The sequence below is a fragment of the Mustela nigripes genome, unplaced genomic scaffold (genome assembly GCF_022355385.1).
Source record: "Mustela nigripes isolate SB6536 unplaced genomic scaffold, MUSNIG.SB6536 HiC_scaffold_76, whole genome shotgun sequence".
Lineage (NCBI taxonomy): Eukaryota > Metazoa > Chordata > Mammalia > Carnivora > Mustelidae > Mustela > Mustela nigripes.
The window spans coordinates 346,054-366,315 of record NW_026739491.1 but is presented as its reverse complement, the minus strand read 5'-3'; positions in this window follow the sequence as shown (position 1 = coordinate 366,315).

Here is a 20,262-nt window from a genome sequence, read left to right as displayed (position 1 = left end):
CTGGGCATTATGGGGCCGACTGGGTCACTTCCCTCCTTTAATAAAAAAATGACCTTCTTACTCTTAATTTGGAATCATGTCAAAGATACGGAAAGTGTGAAAACCGGCGCCCCCTATATCCCATCACCCAGATGAAACAGATTTAACGTTTTATCCTAGGAAGACAGCCGCAAAAAGACAGCGAGAAACTCACCTACACTTTCCACTTTCACATCTCCTACCTGAGGTCACCGCCATGACGCATTCTCACACGTAAGTTCACCGTTTGCTTCCAGTGTACATCCGCACTAACTCATAGCGTTTTCTGTGATTCTGAGGATCTGAGTTTGCTGCAAGCATGCCTTTGTAGGGGCTCCTGTGGGGCAGAGTCAGTGAAGTGTCCTTGGTTTCAGCTCAGGTCACGACTTCGGGGTCATGAGATCGAGTCCCACGTCGGGCTCTGAGCTCAGCTCGAAATCTGTTTAAGATTTTCTCTCCCTCTCTCCCTCAGCCCCTCCTGCTCAAGCACGCACTCTCGCTCTAAAATAAATAAATATATTTTTTAAAAAGCTTCTATTTGTAATTTACCTTAAATACTCAATATAATGTATTTATAGTTTCTCCATGTAGAAACACACAAATCTAGTTCATTCATTTTTAACAACTGATTAGCTTTTTGTTCTATGATTGTGAGGATACAGTTATGTTACGTGATCACAAAGGTCTGATTCACTGAGGGATAACAGGGTTGTCTTCAACTTGTTTTGCTTTCTTTCATTTTGTTGCTTCTATGCATGCAATTAACGTCTTTGTCTGTGTTTCTTTATGCACTGATGAGAAAGTTTCTCCATAGATACCTAGAAGTAGAATCCTTAGGTCACAGTGCAATGAATATTTTCAGATTTAGTAGGTATGACAAAAGTCTCACTAAGGGGAGACCCACCTGCAAATATTATTACACACCCACCTGCAAATACTATTAGATTAGATCATTACTGCTAAATTGGTGGATGTGAAATTTCACTGTTGTTGTAATTTGTATGTTTTGATTTCTAGGGAGGTCAAGCATCTTTTCGGTAAAGCTGCCAGATGAAACACAGGAAGCCTAGGACATATGCGGTGCATCTTTTAACTTGATATATGATGTATCTTTTGTATATGCAGGATTGGGTTTTTAAAAATTTCAGTAAAGTCATAAAGACGTAAAGACATTCCTTCTATGTGTTCTGCTAAAAAAAAAAGTCTCAAATCTGTGTGAAATTTATAACTGCATGTGGTGTGAGTTAGTAACTTAACTTTATGTTTTTCCATATGGATAGCTATTTTCCCCAACAGAATATATTAAATTGTCCATCCTTGCCTCACTGATCTACAGGGTCTTTATTTTTTAATTTTCATTTATCTATTTGAGAGAGAGACAACGAGCAATGGGGAGAGGTTGGGGAGAATGGGGAAGGAAAAAGAGACTCCCTACTGAGCAGGAGGCCTGATGGGGGACCCAATCTCATGATCTGGATATCATGACCCAAGCCAAAGGCAGATGCCCAACCAACTGAGCCACCCGGATGCCCCTGCAGTGTCTTTCTACGGAGTCTATATTCCCATACTTATGTGGGTCTGTTTATAGGTTCTCAGTTCCATTCCACTGTCTTTGTCTACCCCTCCCCCAAAACACAGTGTTTAATAATTATTTTTTTAAAGATTTATTTATTTATTTATTTGAGAGCGAGTGAGCGAGAGAGAGAGAGAGAGCAAGTGCATGCACGTGTGCAAATGTGGGGAGGGGGCAGAAGGAGAGCTTCACAAGCTCTTTTGTGAAGTACAATCCAGAATAGGACGTAAAGCAAAGGTACATTACCTCCTGTGCACAACAGTGATAAAGCAAACACCCATAAGATCACTGTCCAGCTAAGAAAGTGACCATCATTGGCAACGGTTAAATTCAAGCATACTCCCCACTCAGCGAGGAGCCTGCTGTGGGTTTCCATTCCACAGCCCATGAGATCACGACCTGAACTGAAACCAAGAGGCAGACACTTAACAAACTGAGCCACCCAGGTGCCCTAAGTATTACTGCCTTAGTAAATACTAGTGTCATATGGGATAATTTTTCCAATTTTCTCCAAAATTACCTTTATTCTTGTAAATGAATTGGTCTTCAACAAGAATTCTCGCCCAATCTGATAGCAGAGATTTATTTGCAGATATAAAAGTCTTATCAGTACATCCACAAAACCTCTTTCTTTTGTTTCCAGAGTGCTGTGATGACCATGAGGTGCTTTTAGCGCACACAGCCCGGCACGGAGGCTCAGAAATTAGACTACACATTTCACTTCCCAGCTCTGTCCTCTAGTGCTCTGACTCTGAACTTCACATGTTGATGCCCTGTTTGCACAGCTTCAAATGGGGATTTAAAAAAAAAATAGAATCTACCTCATAGGGTTGTTATGAGGGTTAAATAAGTTAACAGGTATAAAGAGCTTTACTTACTATTAGGTAATAGAAAGCACAGAATTAAATGTGACTAAAGGCTTATGCTTTGTCGTCAGGCTGCCTGGAACAGAAATGCCCGCACCATTTATTCATCTACGGAACCAAAAACAAGCTCTTTTGTGAAGTACAATCCAGAAGAGGACATAAAGCAAAAGTACATTATCTCCTGTGCACAGCAATGATAAAGCAAACACCCATAAGATCACTGTCCTGCTAAGAAACTGACCATCATTGGCAACGGTTAAATCCGCTGAACTGGTCCATACTGCAGCCCCTTGCTCTCCTCCACCCCAGAGATGAGCCCTGCACAGACTCTTAACTGTAATCAAGATGCTGAGCCTGCTTTAACAACCATCTTTATCTCTATTGGTCTCCATGTTTTGTTTTGTTTGAAAACCTACTTTGTCTAATATTCAAGTAATTATACTTATTATTTTTTTAATTTTTTAGTTTTTACATGGGATTCTTTCTTTAAGCCTTTTGTTTTCAATGTGTCTTTATGCTTTTGATTCATCTCCTGGAAACAGCGTAGAGTTCAATGTTTCAATCGCCTGATATCCTTAATTTCAAACTGAAGTCATTAGTCTATCATTACAAGTATGTAAATTGATTGGGGTTATTTGGGCTTATTTATTTGGATGTATTTGGGTTTAAAATCTATCGCCTTATTTTGCTCTTTCTACTTAGCCCACCTGCTGTGTTTCTTTTTCATTTTTCTTCTTGTTTGCCTTTGGATGGATTGAGCAATTGCTTTCATTCCATTTTCCTTCCCCACAGTTAGCAACAGACAATATGCAACCCTCCCATTCCTTACGCTCTTATCCTAGAAATTACAACGTGTGTCCCCAACTTGCCAGAGCCCGGTGTGACTGCATACCTAATCCTCTTTCCAAACTGTGCAACCTTCTGTGGACCCTTTACTCCTGCATTTCTAACCTTGCAGCACAATCTCCCTTCTGCCTGGAACTCGAGTGCAGCGGTTCTGAAAAATCTTTATTTTGATTTTATTCTTTTTAAACTCTTTATTGTGAAAACTTTAGGTGTAAACTGACATGAGCAAAAGAAAAGAAACTGCTGCAATGAACCCCACTGGCAAAATAACAATAATAATAATTATTACATATAATAATATATAAAATATGTTATATATAATAATAAATTATTAATCACATGATATAAAATTATATATAACAATATAATTTTATATTAATATAAATTAATGTTATATTAATATAATATTAATGTATAACAATATAATTTTATACCATATATTATATATTAATATTATATTATTATATATAATAATATTACTATATTTTATTATATATAATAATATATTATTATGTTATAATATAAATATATTATTTATTATATATTATATAATTATATATATAATTATACATATAAATAATTATATATACTATAAATATAATTATCATTATAATATAAATAATAATTATTATATAATAATATAATATTAATATATAATATAAAAATTATATTGTGATATATTTATGTTATAACATAATATATAACATTATAATGATATAATAATAATAATAAGTTTCAGCAACTCCCAACTCACGTCCAATCCTGTTTCCTTGGCTTCCCACCCACGTCTGTTTACCCAGAATTCATTAGTGGTAAATATCATACTGGTTTGCCTATAAATATGTTTATCTTAAGAAGGTGGACTCCCTTAAAAAAAAACCATACTGTCCACCAAAAAAAAAAAATAACAGTGACAGATGTGAACTAAACTTAAGGAGGTAATCATTCTACAGTACGTACATACAGCAAATCATTATGTTGTACACCTTAAACTATTACGACATTATATGTCAATTATATTACAATAAGACTGAAAAAAAATGCCAGCCAGGGGAGAAAGTACCGGCAATCAATCCTTTCTATCATCACAGATCCTGATGTTCACATTTCCCTAATTGCCCCACTAGTTTCTGTTCCTACTCTTCATCTGTGTAAGCTGGGAATAAATGAGTTATTTGGATTATTAGTGGTTAACTTGCCACCTCCGCTTCTTCACCTCTGTAGAGGCTCCCCTCCATCTCCTCTTGGTCTTTCATTTTCTGTTGCTGTTGTTAGCGCAGAGACAGTCTAGATTCTGCAAACTACACCCCTTCACTGTCATCTAACATGCCCCTCTGTTCCTTCCGCATTTTTCCCGTGCATTCAGGATTGGATCTGGAGACATCATCAAATTCAGGCTCAATTACTTGGCAAGACTACTTCCTAGGTGAGGCTGCCTTCTACCACCAAGAAGCACGTAGTGTCTGGCTGTTTCCCTCTGGGGAATGTAAATAGGAAGAATGATCACTGCCTAGATCCACAACTTCATCGGAGGTAGATGTGGCAGCAAGGACTAACTCTAGCCGTCGTTCTCCATCCATCGGCTGGGGTCCTCATGCGGACAGGAACTCCCTCATCAGTCCTTTGATGATTGTGAAGTACAGTTGACATAGAAAAGGCAGAATAACTGATTCTTTCCCTATCATTGCCATTTCCAAAATGAGTTGTTCTCCCAAACATCTTTGGTATCTCCCAAAGATGATTAAGGAGATCTTTATCACTATAGAAATTATGCAGCTAAACATATTTGGTATGTTTCAATCCACTACACTTATTGTCCTTATTGATGCTCCAATTGTCCCATCAGTAGGCAGCAGGAGCTCGTTCAAGTTGGCTCCTGAGTCCTTTGGACGGACTCTCATAGCCTTTAAGAGATTCTTTGCTTTTTGGTGAGAAAGAAATATTCTAGGCTCACCCTGTATATTTTCCCAAAGATCCACAGTAGTTTTTTGGTGGCCAGTGGTATTTAAAGACCATAATCTGGGCACCTGGGGTAATTTTCACTACTGGGTTAGTCCTTGTTTCTGGATTTTTCCATGGACAGAACTAGAAAATGTGTTCTTATTTTTAAAATAAAATACATCGCAAATAAAATAAAATAAAATATATCGCAAGAAGAAAAACATTATGACTTGATACTGATACTTGCAATTCCAATTTAGGAGTCCAGTGCATTTACTTATTCTCACTCCTCCCTCGCACACCAAAAATTGTGGTTCTCAGTGACCCCGGCATATTTATTCATTTGCTTTCTCCTGCCCAGAGCCAGGACCAGGGCGAGGCAAGTGAGACCCCTATTGTGAGAAAGTTCCAGAGGCACCACCCTTGGGCTGGGGCAGGTATGGGAGCACCTCCTCACCCATGCTGGACCCCACATGGCCACCGGAGGAAAACTGAGATAGAAAGTTCTGGGTTGGGATCTTGCATCTAATAAATGAAGGCAAACAGAATGCTGCGACATTGCCTAACCCGAGGGAACTATGGCCAGCGAAAGGTCCCGACGCCCTTCTTCCATGGAGGATTCCAGAGTTCCTCTCTCAACCCTTCCTGCAGCCGCTGCAGTGCTCCTCCGCCTTTTCTCCTTCATTAGACATTTCTCTTTTCTCTCAGGATCTAGGAGCTCCCTTGTCTATCAACTGCATTCAATTGTCCTCGCCCACCACAGGGGCTGGAGGCAGACCAAAGCAATTCTTTAGATGATGAACATGGGGATGATATCTGATTAAGCATTATGACCCTGCAAACTATTATTACATGTACTGAGGTTTCTCTTCCCTGTCGATATCAAAACCAATCAAAGAACAGGGCATCTACATTAAAACACACACACACACACACATGACTCTGTAACGTAGATGCAAGTAGGATGCATAAAATGTAACAGTCACACATTACAGCTACCACTTCGACTCAGGTAGTGTGTAGAGCGTATTACACAATAGCTATGTAGCTGTCTAGGATAAATAGTGTCAGGTTACCTTGCAAAGTCTTCGTCCCCACCCATATATTTGGTACTGAAGAGTTCTCATGCTGGGTCACATCATATAGTCTTTTCTCGAGGACACTGGGCGTCAACGACCGGTGTAAACCAGCATCCCTTTGGGTGGATAGATGCTTATGAAAGAGAAAAATTCTTCTTAGAGATCATGATTCAGCATTACTGGGGTACAGCCCAAGAGTCTGCATGAACCAGCTCGCTGTGATTCTGCTACAGAGAAGTTCCACTCGTGGGTGTTCTTCTCCTGCTCCTGGCTCATGGCTTGGGTTTTAAGTGAACTTTTTCTTGGAATCGATATTCACCCTTTACTTGGTCCTGTTGGTAAACCACATACAGAAACTTCTCTCTTGTGCCTGGCAGGGACAGTGAATCACTTGTGCCTTAGGGTATGTCTCCTAATCTGCTGGGTTTAGTTCTGATACCTACCGGTGGGTGTGGACTTCATAGGGGCATAAAACTGTCTTCCCATGGGGCGCCTGGGTGGCTCAGTGGATTAAGCCGCTGCCTTCGGCTCAGGTCATGATCTCAGGGTCCTGGGATCGAGCCCCGCATCGGGCTCTCTGCTCAGCAGGGAGCCTGCTTCCCCCTCTGTCTCTGCCTACCTCTCTACCTACTTGTGATCTCTCTGTCAAATAAAATAAATAAAAAATTAAAAAAAAAAAAAAAAACTGTCTTCCCAGAAGGGGAAGACCTGGTCACCGGCAGGTCTACACAGCCAAGCACAGCTCTCAATTTTAGACAGGTTGTAAGGCCACTCCAGGTGTCCGCATGACTCGCCAGAAACACCTCAATTACATAAATTTCAAAACCAAGTATTAGGAATATAAATAACTCCATTTTCCTGAGAACTAATTATTACCCAGAGTCCCTCTGCATGAGTTTCCAGAAGCCCAGAGCTACTTCCATGGGGCTGGGAATCTGGACACTGGGACATAAGTCACAAAGTTGCAGTGGGCCTGGGTTCCAGCTCTGCTCCTTGCCTGGTGTGGGCTTTGGGAAACAGGCCCTTTCTTTCTCGGGGCCGTCAAGGGTACCTTCCTTCTTTATAGCTGAGGAGGATCTCCTGCAGGACTTGGGGGACGGCAGGGAGAGAGGAGAGGAGAGGGTGAAGAATTGCAGTCATTCACACCTTCCACGCGTATTTACAGGGCGCCTCCTATCTGGCAGGTTGGCTGGGGAGGTATAATGACAACCAAAGGAGACATGATGTCTGTTTTCAGGGAGCTTAGAGTTCACCGGGGTAGGCAGACATGAACTGACTAGTCAAATAAATGACTGAAGCTGAGACAGGGGTCGGCGCTAAGAAGCAGAGGTCAGCGGTCAAAGCCACAGGCCCACAGGCAGGGAGCTCACTGTCAAGGAACACCGAGAGGGCTATGACCCAGAGCTGCTTCCCCCGAACCACTGCCTGGCTCAGGGAAGGCGGCAGCAGCAGGACAGGTGGACGCAGACGGAAGGGAGCCCAGAAGGGTGAAGCTGGAGGAGGGCAGCTCGGTTCAACGAGACGACGACCAGGGAGCCAGGTGGGAAGGGCTCCTTGGGGTGCGGACCTTCCCACCTTGCGCCCTGCCGTGGGTGTGACAGCCCTCACGCGGTGCCCTCTGGATGTCGTTTCATCCCCCAACCCATTGTGTACTCGTCCGAGTATCGTCTCGCTGTCGTGGCAGGTGTACGCGGGCAATACGGCGCGGTGGTCAGAACACGGGCTGTGCAGCAGACAGACTCGGTGTTCCGCTCCGAGCCACCGCACACCGCTGGGCGACCTCGGGCAGGACGCGGCATCTCTCTCAGCCCGGAACCAGGAAACGCTACCACTTTCCTCACAAGACCGGTATAATGAACTAATATGTGTCGAAGTTTGTCGAACAGGACCTGACACATAGGAAGTGGGGGATAAATACGAGCTCTCCGCATTAATAGGGCTCTAAGCCCTTTATATGTCATAGCTCGAGTCACTTCTTGCAAAAACCCTATGACAGTCACTATTCTTACTGATACTTTATAGATAAGAGTTTGATCATTCATTAAAAATATGTTCGGCTTAGAGAACAGATAGATGGTTATGGGGCAGAGGACGGGGGAACAGGGGAAGGTACGTAGAGTCCGCTTATCACGAGGAGCACGGAGTGATCTGCACAAAGGCGGAATCACTGTATTGTACACCTAAAACGAAGATAACACTGTATGTTAATTGTACTTGAATTTAAAAAAAGAAAAATGAGAGAAAAAAATACGTTTGGTGCTGTGCTAGGAGCTAAGATTGGCAATGAGCAGCAGAAACGCAGGCCCTTTCCTTCCATGCTGGAAGAGCAGTTAAAATGCCCCTGGGCCCCCACTGACCAAGCCTGGGACGATTGGAGCCTCCACATAAACAATGATGGTAAAAATGATAAGGCGTTGAATAAAACAGAAATGCATGAGTCCATTCTGATATAAGTAAGTGAACACACAGAGGTGTGGGGGAAGATTCTTTGTCCTGTTAGAATGCCAGTTAATGAATGCAGAGGAAATGGTGGAGTTTTTGAAAAATTGCCCATTGACAGACATCATAGTAGAAACTGATTCAGGCAAGAATTATCATGAAGACACCTGTGTGGCGCAGTCAGTCAAGTGGCCGACTCGTGATTTCCCCTAAGGTCGTGATTGAGATGGAGCCTTGCATCAGGCTCTGCGCTCAGAGTGGAATCTGCTTGAGTTTCTCTCTCTCTCACTCTGTTCCTTCCCACTGTGCTCTCTCTCTCTCTTCTAAATAAGTAAGTACATCTTTAAAAAAAGAAAAAAAAAAGGTATTGTTAGCGGATGCTAAAACCACAGAGTGAAGTTTGATGAGGAATAGGATATTTACCTGCTTAGCGGATGCTAAAACCACAGAGTGAAGTTTGATGAGGAATAGGATATTTACCTGCTCTCAAAATACTTCTTAACTCCAAGAGGAAAATCCTATCTTTTTTTTTTTCTAAGTTAACCGCAACTCTCTTTTTTAGAGCTTTAGTTTAAGTTCAGCACTTCCACACAGCACCCAGAGCTCACTATGACAAGGGCACTCCTTAACCCCCATCACTGTATCACCCATCCCCGCCCTCACCTCCACTCTGGTAACCATCAGTTTGTTCTCTGTAGTTAAGAGCCTGTTTCTTCGTTTGCCTCTCTCTCTCTCTTTTTTTTCCTCCTTATGCTCAGTTATTTTAAAATCCTGACTCTATAGTAGAAAATCCTGGCAGACACCACCCTAACCGAGTGATGAAAGTGAACATCCCCACTGAAGGACAAACAGACTCCGTGCGCCTCCTGATCTGACGGGCTGTGGTATTCATGTCAAATATGCATGACCGTGAATTTAATCATGAAGAAATTGCAGACAAATGCAGATTTAGGGACTTTCTACAAAAGAACGGGTTTATAGTCTTCAAAAATGTTCAGATCATGAAAGACAAGGGCAGACTGGGAGTCAATTCCAGATAAGAAACTTGACAACCGGGGTGCCTGGGTGGCTCAGTGGGTTAAGCCGCTGCCTTCGGCTCAGGTCATGATCTCAGGGTCCTGGGATCGAGTCCCGCATCGGGCTCTCTGCTCTGCAGGGAGCCTGTTTCCTTCTCTCTCTCTCTCTCTGCCTGCCTGTCTGCCTGCTTGTGATCTCTGTCTGTCAAATAAATAAATAAAATCTTAAAAAAAAAAAAAAAAGAAAAAGAAAGAAACTTGACAACCGAGTGTAACGTGTGATTTGGATCCGGGACAAGAAAAACAGGGCTTTTCTTTTTTGCTATAAAGGACATTACTGGGACACCTGGAAAAATATGAATGTCTGTAGATTACATCATAATATTACATTTATATTAATTTCCTGAATTTGAGAACAGCACTGTAGGTAGGAAAGATAATGTCCTTGTTTTTAGGAACACACACTCAGAGGTACCAAAAGATAAGGGAACTTCATATCTGCATCTCTCACATGGTTCAGAAAAAAAAAATAAATAATAATAATAATGTATGTGTATATATAGACCAATAAACCAATAGATAAAATGATAGAGCAAATGACATAAAATGTGAATGCTTGGGGAGTCTGGGTTAAGGACATACAAAAGTTCTTTCTACTATTTTTGCACCTTCTTTCCCTAAATATGAGATTATTAAAAATTAAAAGCTGTCAAAAAATCAAGGACACCTCACCCCTGCCCCCATGCCTCTTTGGGGGAGCCGTGCGGTGCAGAGGGGAGGAGAGGGAGCTGTGACCCCAGGGCTACAGACCGGGCAAACCTGCCCAGGTGGCTGAACCTCTCTGCAGACGGAGCCGTTTCCGGCGGGCTGGGGAAGGGTGCTGACAGCGAGAAACATTATTCCTGGCCCTTGGCCAGTGTGGGAGGAAACAGTGAGAGGAAACAGTGAAAGCTCCGTAGGGCTGAGATGCTGGCACCAGAAGCTGAGGCGTGGGCAGGACGTGGGGTCCCCCTGGGACATGTAGCCAGCAGGGCTTGCTGGGGACCAGGGATCTGCTGTCCAGGGGGGCTCTCTCCCACTGCAGGGAAAGGGGAAGGAGGGACCAGAAAAAAGAGAAAGGGAACGACTAATGTTCACGAGGCACCCCCCATCTGCCAAGCACCGTTCTGGTTGGTTTACGTTTATTACCTCACTAATCCTCACAGGAGGCTTGGAGACAATCTCTGCTATGACTCTCATTTTAGAAAGGAGGAAGTAGAGGCTCAGAGGGGTAAGGACAGAACTTCTGTGTGGGGGCAGGACGGTGGACCAGAGATGCTCACTGATTTGTATGCTGAAAGCCACAACAACAGAAAAGCCAGTTAAAATAAGAATTTAAAAAAATTAATCAAGGATCTGGCATGAAAATATAAAACATTCTGAAGTCAAAATCCAGGTGAAATCAGGAGCCCAGAGAGGTGGGCAGGGCAAAGGGCTGCCTTTCACCTTGAGGGCATTTGTCAGATCATGTGACCTTGGCTTTGGTTCTGATGGACCAATAAAGATGAGAAACAAGGGTCAAGCCAAAGTGGGAAACTAACGGAAGACACTAGCCCTGCACAAAGCTGACCTCCATCAGATTAGGGAGGAACTAGAAGCACAACCCTCCACCACCACCACCACTTGCCCCACTCATCATCCCCACTAACCCCTACAAACAGATCTTAGCACTGAGTTGAGGAGGCAAGCATTTTCCCTGAGAATTCATAACCTCAAGTGCGCGGCCGGTGGTTTTGAAACCTGAATTCACATTCCCTGGTTCGACAAAAACATCTAAGCCGAAGTTGTAGACTGAAGTAACCCCGCAGAGATCTGGGTACGAGTGTCGAAGCAGGAAGAAACAAATTCCCTCTTCTTTCCTGGACGTTTAGAAAGTGAAAAGATAAATGGAAAAAAATAACACGGACTCCATTACATAAACTACAGATTCAAAAATATGTAAAGACTGGCGAAAACAAAGATTTCACACAAAAGCCATGAAGGTGGAGAGGTGAAGAGCAAGCCAGCCCAGGAGTGGCCAACTTCAAAGAACTCGGGCCAAAATACTTCACTTTTAACCAAGGGCCCACTGCAGAGATGAGTGCCTCAACCTCAGGCACGTAATTCATTGTTGTAGGGGCTGACCCACTGTAGGATGTTCAGCAACATCCCCGGGTTCTACCCGCCAGATGCTGGGAGCATCAATCTCCAGTCTGGACTGTGGCAACCAAAAATGTCTCCAGATGTTGCTAAATATCCCTTAAGGGGTAGACTGCCCCTGGTTGAGAACCACCAACCTAAACTGATGAACATAGATGATGATAATAATGAACACAGGCCACAGATCTGAGAAGCCAGAGTAGGGATGGGAAGGCTTATTGTAGGTGGTGGGAGGTAGCGTTATTGTAGGTGGTGGGAGGTAGCGTGAAGCAACTAAGGTCCAGAGAAAATAGTACAATGACCCACTGGCAGCAAATCTCAGAAAGAGCCTGCAAAGCTATACTCCCTGAAAGAACCTTCTACAAATATCCAGGGCATGAAAATCCAACTCATTTCATGGCACATAATTTTTTTCTAATCGACTTAGCACAAAATCAATACAAGGACGCTTTAAAAAAAAAAAAAAAGTGGGGTGGGAAAATCGGCAAAGCCTGCCACATAAAGAACAATGACCAGGAAAAAAATGTTCCCACAGAATAGATGAAAAAATCTGACTAAACATTGATCTGCGATGGAACAAATCTTACTAAAACAAGTGCCTCCGGGAGGGAAGCCCCCAAAGCAGAAATGGAACGACTCTGGGAAGAGACAGCAAGGCAATGGGAGGAGAAGAAGGGAGAACTGGAAGAACGGAGGGATAAGAAAATACAAAATAATTTCAGAAATGAGGATGCGCTTGGGTGGAGGACTCAGGCAAAACACAATAAAAATGGAGGACAGACACAGGAAAGTGACCAAATAAGACAAAATGGGGAAAAAAAGTTTTTTTTTTAATTAGAGAGAAAATGATAGGTATCTCAAAAAGACAAGAGAGCCAACATATTCATAATTGGAGTCTCTAGATGTGAAACACAAAACGATGAAATACAATGAATACTTGAGAACAGCATTGAGGGAAACGTGCTTGAAATAAAATATGTGAATCTATAAAGAACATCACGTGTGCCAGAGATCGCAGGCCTACAACAGTCCTTTCCAAGACTCTCCTAATAGAATTACCAGACTTCAGAGATACAGAAGATACCCTGTGAGCAGCCAGGCCAACCAAACAAACAAATAAACAAAAACCAAAAAGCAAATATGATCACTCGTACAGGGACAAAATTGAGCTGCCCCCAGCATTATTCAATGCCAAACAGTGGCACAACCCTCATAGGTTATGTAAGGATTTATGTGCCATCAAGTTGTTCCTCAAGCATAAAAGTTACAAACAAACATTCTTAGACTTGTGGGAACTCAGGGAGTATCGTGTGCGTGGACCTTCTTGAGCGAACTACCTGAGAACAAATTGAGACCACCAGGAGATGACCAGGGAAGCCATGGCAAAAGGAGGAGCTGGAGCAAGCACATATAAAAACAAGTTTTATATGTTTAAAAGTAGAATGAAGATAAAAGGAAGCCTGGGCATCTGCTTGTGTAAATGTATATGGGCTGCCATAATATAGGAATAACGTATCTAATGAGAAGTGAGAGGAGAAAGTAGAAAGAAGATGAGAATAGAGAACATTTCCTCATGGCCCAGTCTGTGATAGCTAGGAGTTAAATAACACCATCAAGAATTGAGAAATCAAATAGTAGAAGCATATTTAATATGGCATATTAATAATACAAAGTTACAAATGTATAGAGATCGTTTTGCATTGCATTGAGGGAAGGGATAGGAGGAATGTGCCAATTTTTCATTGCTCATTCTAGGAGATTAATAGATACTGCCTGATATACAGGGAACTAAGGTTGCTCTACAGTATTATAATTATGAAGGCAAACACTAGGAAAAATACAAAGAAGCCTTCCTCAATAAGAATTTTCATAGCTCTGGCTAGGACCTCCAATGAGATGCTGAATGGCAGTGACAGGAGTGGGCACACTTACCTTGTTCCTGATCTCTGGGAAAGCTTTTGGTCCTTTACTGTTGGGTATGATGTTAGCTGTGGGTTCTTCATAAGTGTCTCATTTCATGTTGAGGAAGTTGCCTTTTCTTCCTAGTTGCTAAATGTTTTTATGATGGAAAATGATGGGTTTGTTGAACCATCCTTGCATTCCTGAGATAAATCCCATTTGGTCCTGGTGTACAATCCTTTTTAATATGCTGCTGGGTTCTGTCTGCTAGCATTTTGTTGAGGATTTTTGCATCTATATTCATAAGGGATATTGGCATGTAATTTTCTCATAACTTCTTTTCTTTTTTTTTTCCCCAAGAATTTATTTCTTTTAGAGGGGGGGAGAGAGAGAGAGAGAGCACCAGTGGGAGGGGCACATGGAAAGGGAGAGAGAGAATCTTAAGCAGACTCCAAGCTGAGCAGGGAGCCCATCGGGCTCAGTCTCACAACTAAGATCATAATCTGAGCCAAAACCAAGAGTCAGATGCTTAACTGACTTTGCCACCCAGACAAAGAACATTTCCTTGTCTGGCTTTGGTAGCAAAGGAATACTGGCCTCATCAAATGAGCTGGGAAGTGTTCCTTTGTCTTCTGATTTTTGGAAGATTTTGAGAAGTATTGGTTTTAACTCTTTAAATGTTTGGTAGAAATCACCCGTGAAGCCATCGGGCCCAAAAGTTTGTGAGAAGGTTTTTGATTAGCCATTCAACCTCTTTATTTGTTATAGGTCTGTATTTAACTAATTTTTAAAATATACTTTTTTTTCAGATTAAATCTCAAGATAAAATCCAACTCTCCACTGTACATAAGAGACACACCGAAGAGGTTGAAACTAAATGACAAACAAAGCCATACCAGGCAAAGAAAAAAAAATAATGATTAGCAGACGTCATGATTTAAGTATCAAACAAAGTGCAGTTTGGTCCAAAGAGAATTAAGCACAATGGAAAGGATCGTGTATCAGCTGCCACTCAAATGCTGATACAACCTTGAACACCTGTGCAGCAGATGTCCCAGATTTTCCAGATTAACCACAGCAGTGCAAGGACACTCAGAGCATGTGAGCAGGGGACTGGAGCTCATCTCTCATTATCCAAGTAGTATGGTCACTAAGGCAGCCCTGCTATAACGTGAGGGGGTTACAGCACCATGCCAGCGAGAAGAAAGAACTTTATTTTTCTCTCCTGTGACAATCCAAGATGGCAGATGGCTCTGTTCATTCAGTGGGTCAGAGGTCTAAGTTCCTTTCAAGGTTGGGGCGCTGTCATCCCCTAAGACCATGCCATCCTTTGCTTGGTGGAAGCCAAATGACCACCATATGCCCACTTTGATCCCAGCAGGAGGGAGGTGAGATCACAGAGCTGGCAAGCCCACAATCGCAGACCTGGATTCACAAGTGGCAGATACAACCCACCCTCACATTTGATGAGAGAAAACTTGCCATTTGTCACTGGGTAAAACTAAATCCAAGGCGTGGGGTGAGCTGAGAGTGGCTGAGTCTCGTGCCTGGGATAAAGGACAGAACAGATCTTAGGGGATCACTACTGGGATCAGTAGCCACTAAACACCTGAATGTGCTCATTCCCCCTTGAGTCAGACACACTCAACCCTCCTCCCCAAAAGACACCAAAGTTACCGTATTCCAGATTTTTGAGTGAGGCACAGACCCCTCTACCAGGTTCAGATGTGGTTGCTTGTGGTCTGAGGACCTGTAGGCTACAAGACAATTCATTTGTCCCACCCGCCTGACCAATGGGCAATGGTGAAGCCAAGAGAACAAGACTGTGATAGGTACTAATTACAGAAGACGAGCATGGGCAATGCTACCCAGTCCTGGGCAGGAACTGTGAGGACCCCTGACCAGGGTGGGGATGTTCAGTCCTCTGGAAGATCCTCCCTTGTCTTCTGTCCCTATCTGAAGGGGATGTCAGCAAATATGTCTTCCTTTAGGGCTGTTGTGGGGCCTAAACACTTATGGGCTTTTGTGGTTTCTTTAGAAAAACAATTCCCTGGGTGATTTATTAGGGATCACAGTTTGTTTGCTTCCTGTCCCGGTCCTGAGCCCCTGTCGTCCTCTCCCACTCCCGCTGCGGGAGCCCATTTGGGGTGGGAAACTGCTGCCCCCATACCAGTCAGGAGAATGGGACATTTTTCTGGTGTGGGAAAATCTGCTCTGGGTCAGAATGGTGGGGAACAGCGTCTGGCCCTGCTGCAGATGGAGGGGAAGGCCCGGCTGATGCGGAGAGATCCAGTGGGAATGCAACGGTCTGGGGGAGGACAGGAGCTCGTTTCAGCCAATGGCCCGTCTTGAGTCCCCATCCCACCTCCACAGGCAGCTCAGTGTCATGAGGTCCCCCAGGCCTCGCTTTCATGCTGGGTCAAAGGCAGACTGCAGGGAGGCCTACATTCTTCTGGGAAGAACAAGAGGGACATGCCCACGGGCTCAAAGCCTCAGCCCAGCATGGCTTGCCCTGCTTGCTTGCTTATTCCAGGAAACTCTGGCACGTGGCCATGCTCACGGCAAAGGGGGCTTGAGAGATTCGGTCTAGCCGCGTGCAGAGAAAGATGCAGAAAATGGATTTCAGTGTTCATGAGCAGTCTCAACTGTGGTCTGTCCAACTGGCTACCGGAGACAGTTTATCAGGAAAAAGGAAGGCCTCTCTAGAGCCACATATAGCTCTTCCTGGCCCAGGAACGTGTAAACTTCAAGACAGCTCCTCCGTCCACACCATTCCACTCCCTCCCCAAAGACCCTCTCCCTGCACACCCAAATACATTGGTGGACAGGAAATGGGGAAACCACAGATTCTCATGTGGAAAAGGAAAGAAGAGAAACAGTGAAAAGTCACCAGTGCATACATGCAAAGGTGTTCAACGTCACTTACCATCAGGGAGAGGCAAGTCAAAATCACAATGAGATACCACCTCACACCTGTCAGAACGGCTAAAATAAATAAACAAAAACAAAACAAACAAACAAAAAAACACAAGAAACAAGTGTTGGCAAGGATGTGGGAAAAAAAGAACCCTCGTGCACTGTTGGGGCAATGCAAACTGGTGCAGCCACTGTGGAAGACAGTATGGAGGTTCCTCAAAAAGTTAAAAATAGAGCTGCCCTATGATCCAGTAATTGCGCTACTGGGTATTTACTCAAAAAACACAAAAACATTAATTCAAAGGGATACATGCGCCCCTGTTTATAACAGCATTATTTACAAGAGCCAAGATATGGAAGCAGCCCCTGTGCCCATAGACTGATGAATGGATAAAGAAGTGATAGATATATACAATGGAATATTACTCAGCCAGCAAAAAGAAATCTTGCCATTTGCAATGACATGAAAGGAGCTAGAGAATACCATGCTAAGTCAGCAGTCAGAGAAAGACAAATACAATTTGATTTCACTCATATGTGGAATTTAAGAGACAAAACAAATGAGCCAAGGGGGAAAAAGAAAGAGGGGGAAAAAAAAACAAACAAACAGACTCTGAACTATAGAGAACAAAACAATGGTTACCAGAGGGAAGGGGTCTGGGGATGGGTAAAATAGGAGAGGGGTTAATTTTTTTTAGATTGCTAAATGACTGTATTGCACGAATAAAGCCAAGATAACTGTATGTGAACTATACTGGAATTAAAATTTAAAAAAAAAAGAAGTCATGGTACATGACGAATTGTAGTAGCAACTGGTGAGGACTCGCTCTGGCATATGAGGCTAATCTGGCCAACCCAGTTCTGGAAAATTCTCCTTTCCCCATCATCCTCTGCGACCACTTCTGAAGTAGGTGTTAAAAGTTCTGACCTCCTTGGGGCTCAAACAATTGTAATCACCGGTCAATTCCTACTTTTCTTGGCAATGCCTTCAAAAGGCTTCTGGTCTAGGTGCTTCTAGTTAGTTCCAGGTGCCAATAACCACACCCAAAGATGTTTTCTCAGCAGAGTTTGAGGCCCGTTTTATTACTTTGTTTCCTGCTCTGGCCCAGCTAACTTTGATTCGGGCTACTCGGGGGAATTCTATAACAATAAGTCTGAGTGGGAAGACAATACCCTTAACCTAACCTCGCTCTAGGGCTGGATCCTGTATGGGGCCTCCTGGGTGGTCTTCCAGAAAGGCTGAGCCTCAACAACGGATTTCCTTCTATGTGGATGACAAAGGGCTTTCACCTCTCAGGGTACCATGTCTCTAGATACTCTCTATTCCTTTCCATCTCTCGTGTCTTTCTTTAATAATCTATTGAAAGTCATAAAGAACAGCAACCAGTATACACTTATATTCCAGCTCTTTCTAACCACTTCTCCTAGAGCTGTGAGCTCAGCCAGTATATGACCAGCCTTCCCAAGTGTCATAAAAATGGTTTTATTGCTGTTTTTCCAAGGTATAACAAGATTAGCCAACTTCCCAGCCTGCAATGCCTGTACCCTTCCCACCTGCAACAAAACCACTAAGCCAATGCCTCATCTTATAGGGGTTTTGCTAAAACAGCAGTAATAAACTGCCAGTATACCTGTATTGTTCTTTGTTTATTTAGGGTCAGGGAAGGCGGCTATAAGAATGAGAGTCTATAATGATTTAGTGGCTCAACGAAGATGGAAACGTGTTTCACATGTAATAGTCTATGGTGACCATTCCAGATTGGCAGGCTGTTGGGTTCCACAAGGTCATCCAGGAGCCTGGGGGCCTTCCGTCCGGTCGCCCTGCCATCCTCTAGGCCATTGGCCTCGGCAGTTTGATCACTGCTGGGTCGCAGACGCATGCACGTTCCCACTTGTGGGAAGGGGAAAGAGGGCATGGGGGGTGGGGTGGTAGCAGGGTTTGATTTAAGGCTAAAGCCTGGGAGGAACCCAGTTCCCTTGCTAGTATACGCCACTGGCAAGAATGTAATCACATTGAGAGACCTACGTGCAGGAGGGACCTAGAGGCTGGCTGTGTGCCCTGGATGAAGCAGGAAATCAGTGTTGGTGGGCAACTGGCAGGCTGTTCCCTGCGGCTGGGAGTTGAATGGGCAGGTTGTCCTCATGGCTCACATGGCCTTGAGCATAAGCCGCGAGAGGAGGTTGGTCTCTGTGGGAGGCCCTGGCCCTCTCACCCCAGGCACGCACTTATTGCCCATTTAGAACGCTGGGCCAGCAGACCACAATGACACACGTTTGCTTGGCCAGCTTGGCCATATCCAGAATGTACTCTACGGCACCCTCTAAAATGATGCCCAGCCTGTACCGGTGGGTGCCTGAGAGAGACGCATGGCAGCCCCAGGAAGCTGCAGGGGGACAGAAGGGTGTGCTAGCCTCGAGTCTCCAAGAAGCAGAGGCCCAGAGAGGATTACGTGTGCAAGGATGTCATTAGGAGACATGCACGTGGGAAATGAACAAGAAGGAGCCAGTGAAGGTCTGAGGGAGTCAGCAGGGCAGGCCTCCATGCAAGAGCGACCCCGAGAGAAGGGGACAGGGAGAGAGGACTGTGGCAATCTAAGAAAGCTTCAACAGAGCCACTGGGAAATCCTCAAACCAAAGTCGACCAAGAAACAAATCGGTGTCTCCTAGAACGGTTCTGTCCTAGTGTCCCCAGCTGTGCACATGGTCATTGGTGGGAAGCAGCTCGTCGGGGGAGGGGAGGGGATGGATGTCAGAGCTAGGGCTACTCTGATCAATATCGCGCCTGTCCCAAGAAGTCTGCAAGGCCATTTCTCATGGCTGCCACGGGAGGTTATGGTTAGATCTGGGATTCATACTCTAGACAGAGCACAGGATTTAAAAATTCTGAAATTAAAAAAAAAAAAACAAACAATTGCAATGGGTTGCCCCCCTGCTCACCACCGACAAGTTGTGTGGCATTGGATGAGAAATGGAACCTCTCTGATCCTTGTTAGTTTCCTCATATGTGAAATGCCGGAGAAATGTTATCAGGAGGAAAGTCGAGTTTCAGCAGGAGGTACCCACCAAACGGTGGCCTTTCTTTAACCCCTCGCCATTTTGCCAGAGCTCAGTGGGTCTAGAGGTACTCCACACGTGCTCCCTGAGGAAGGAATCCCAAGTCCACAGCAGACCCCAATTCCCTGGGACAGCAGATAGGCCTTCCCTCTCCGCCCCGCAGCAAGTGGGCCTCAGAGGCCGAGCTGGCTGGCAAACCAGTCCGAGAGGCACCCTGATAAATATCTCCCCCAGGGCCGAAGGGAAATATTTAGAAGAGACTGCCGGCCAGGCCTGGGACAGCCACTTGTTAGCTCCCCTGGGCTCCAGCTTGTTTGAAAACTCATCACCCAGGCTAGGACTGTGGGCTGAGGCCCAGGTGGGGAAGGGAAGGAAGGAAGCGGCTCCTTGGACGAGCCTGTAAATCGCGGCGGCAGACGGCAGACGGCTGGGCAGGC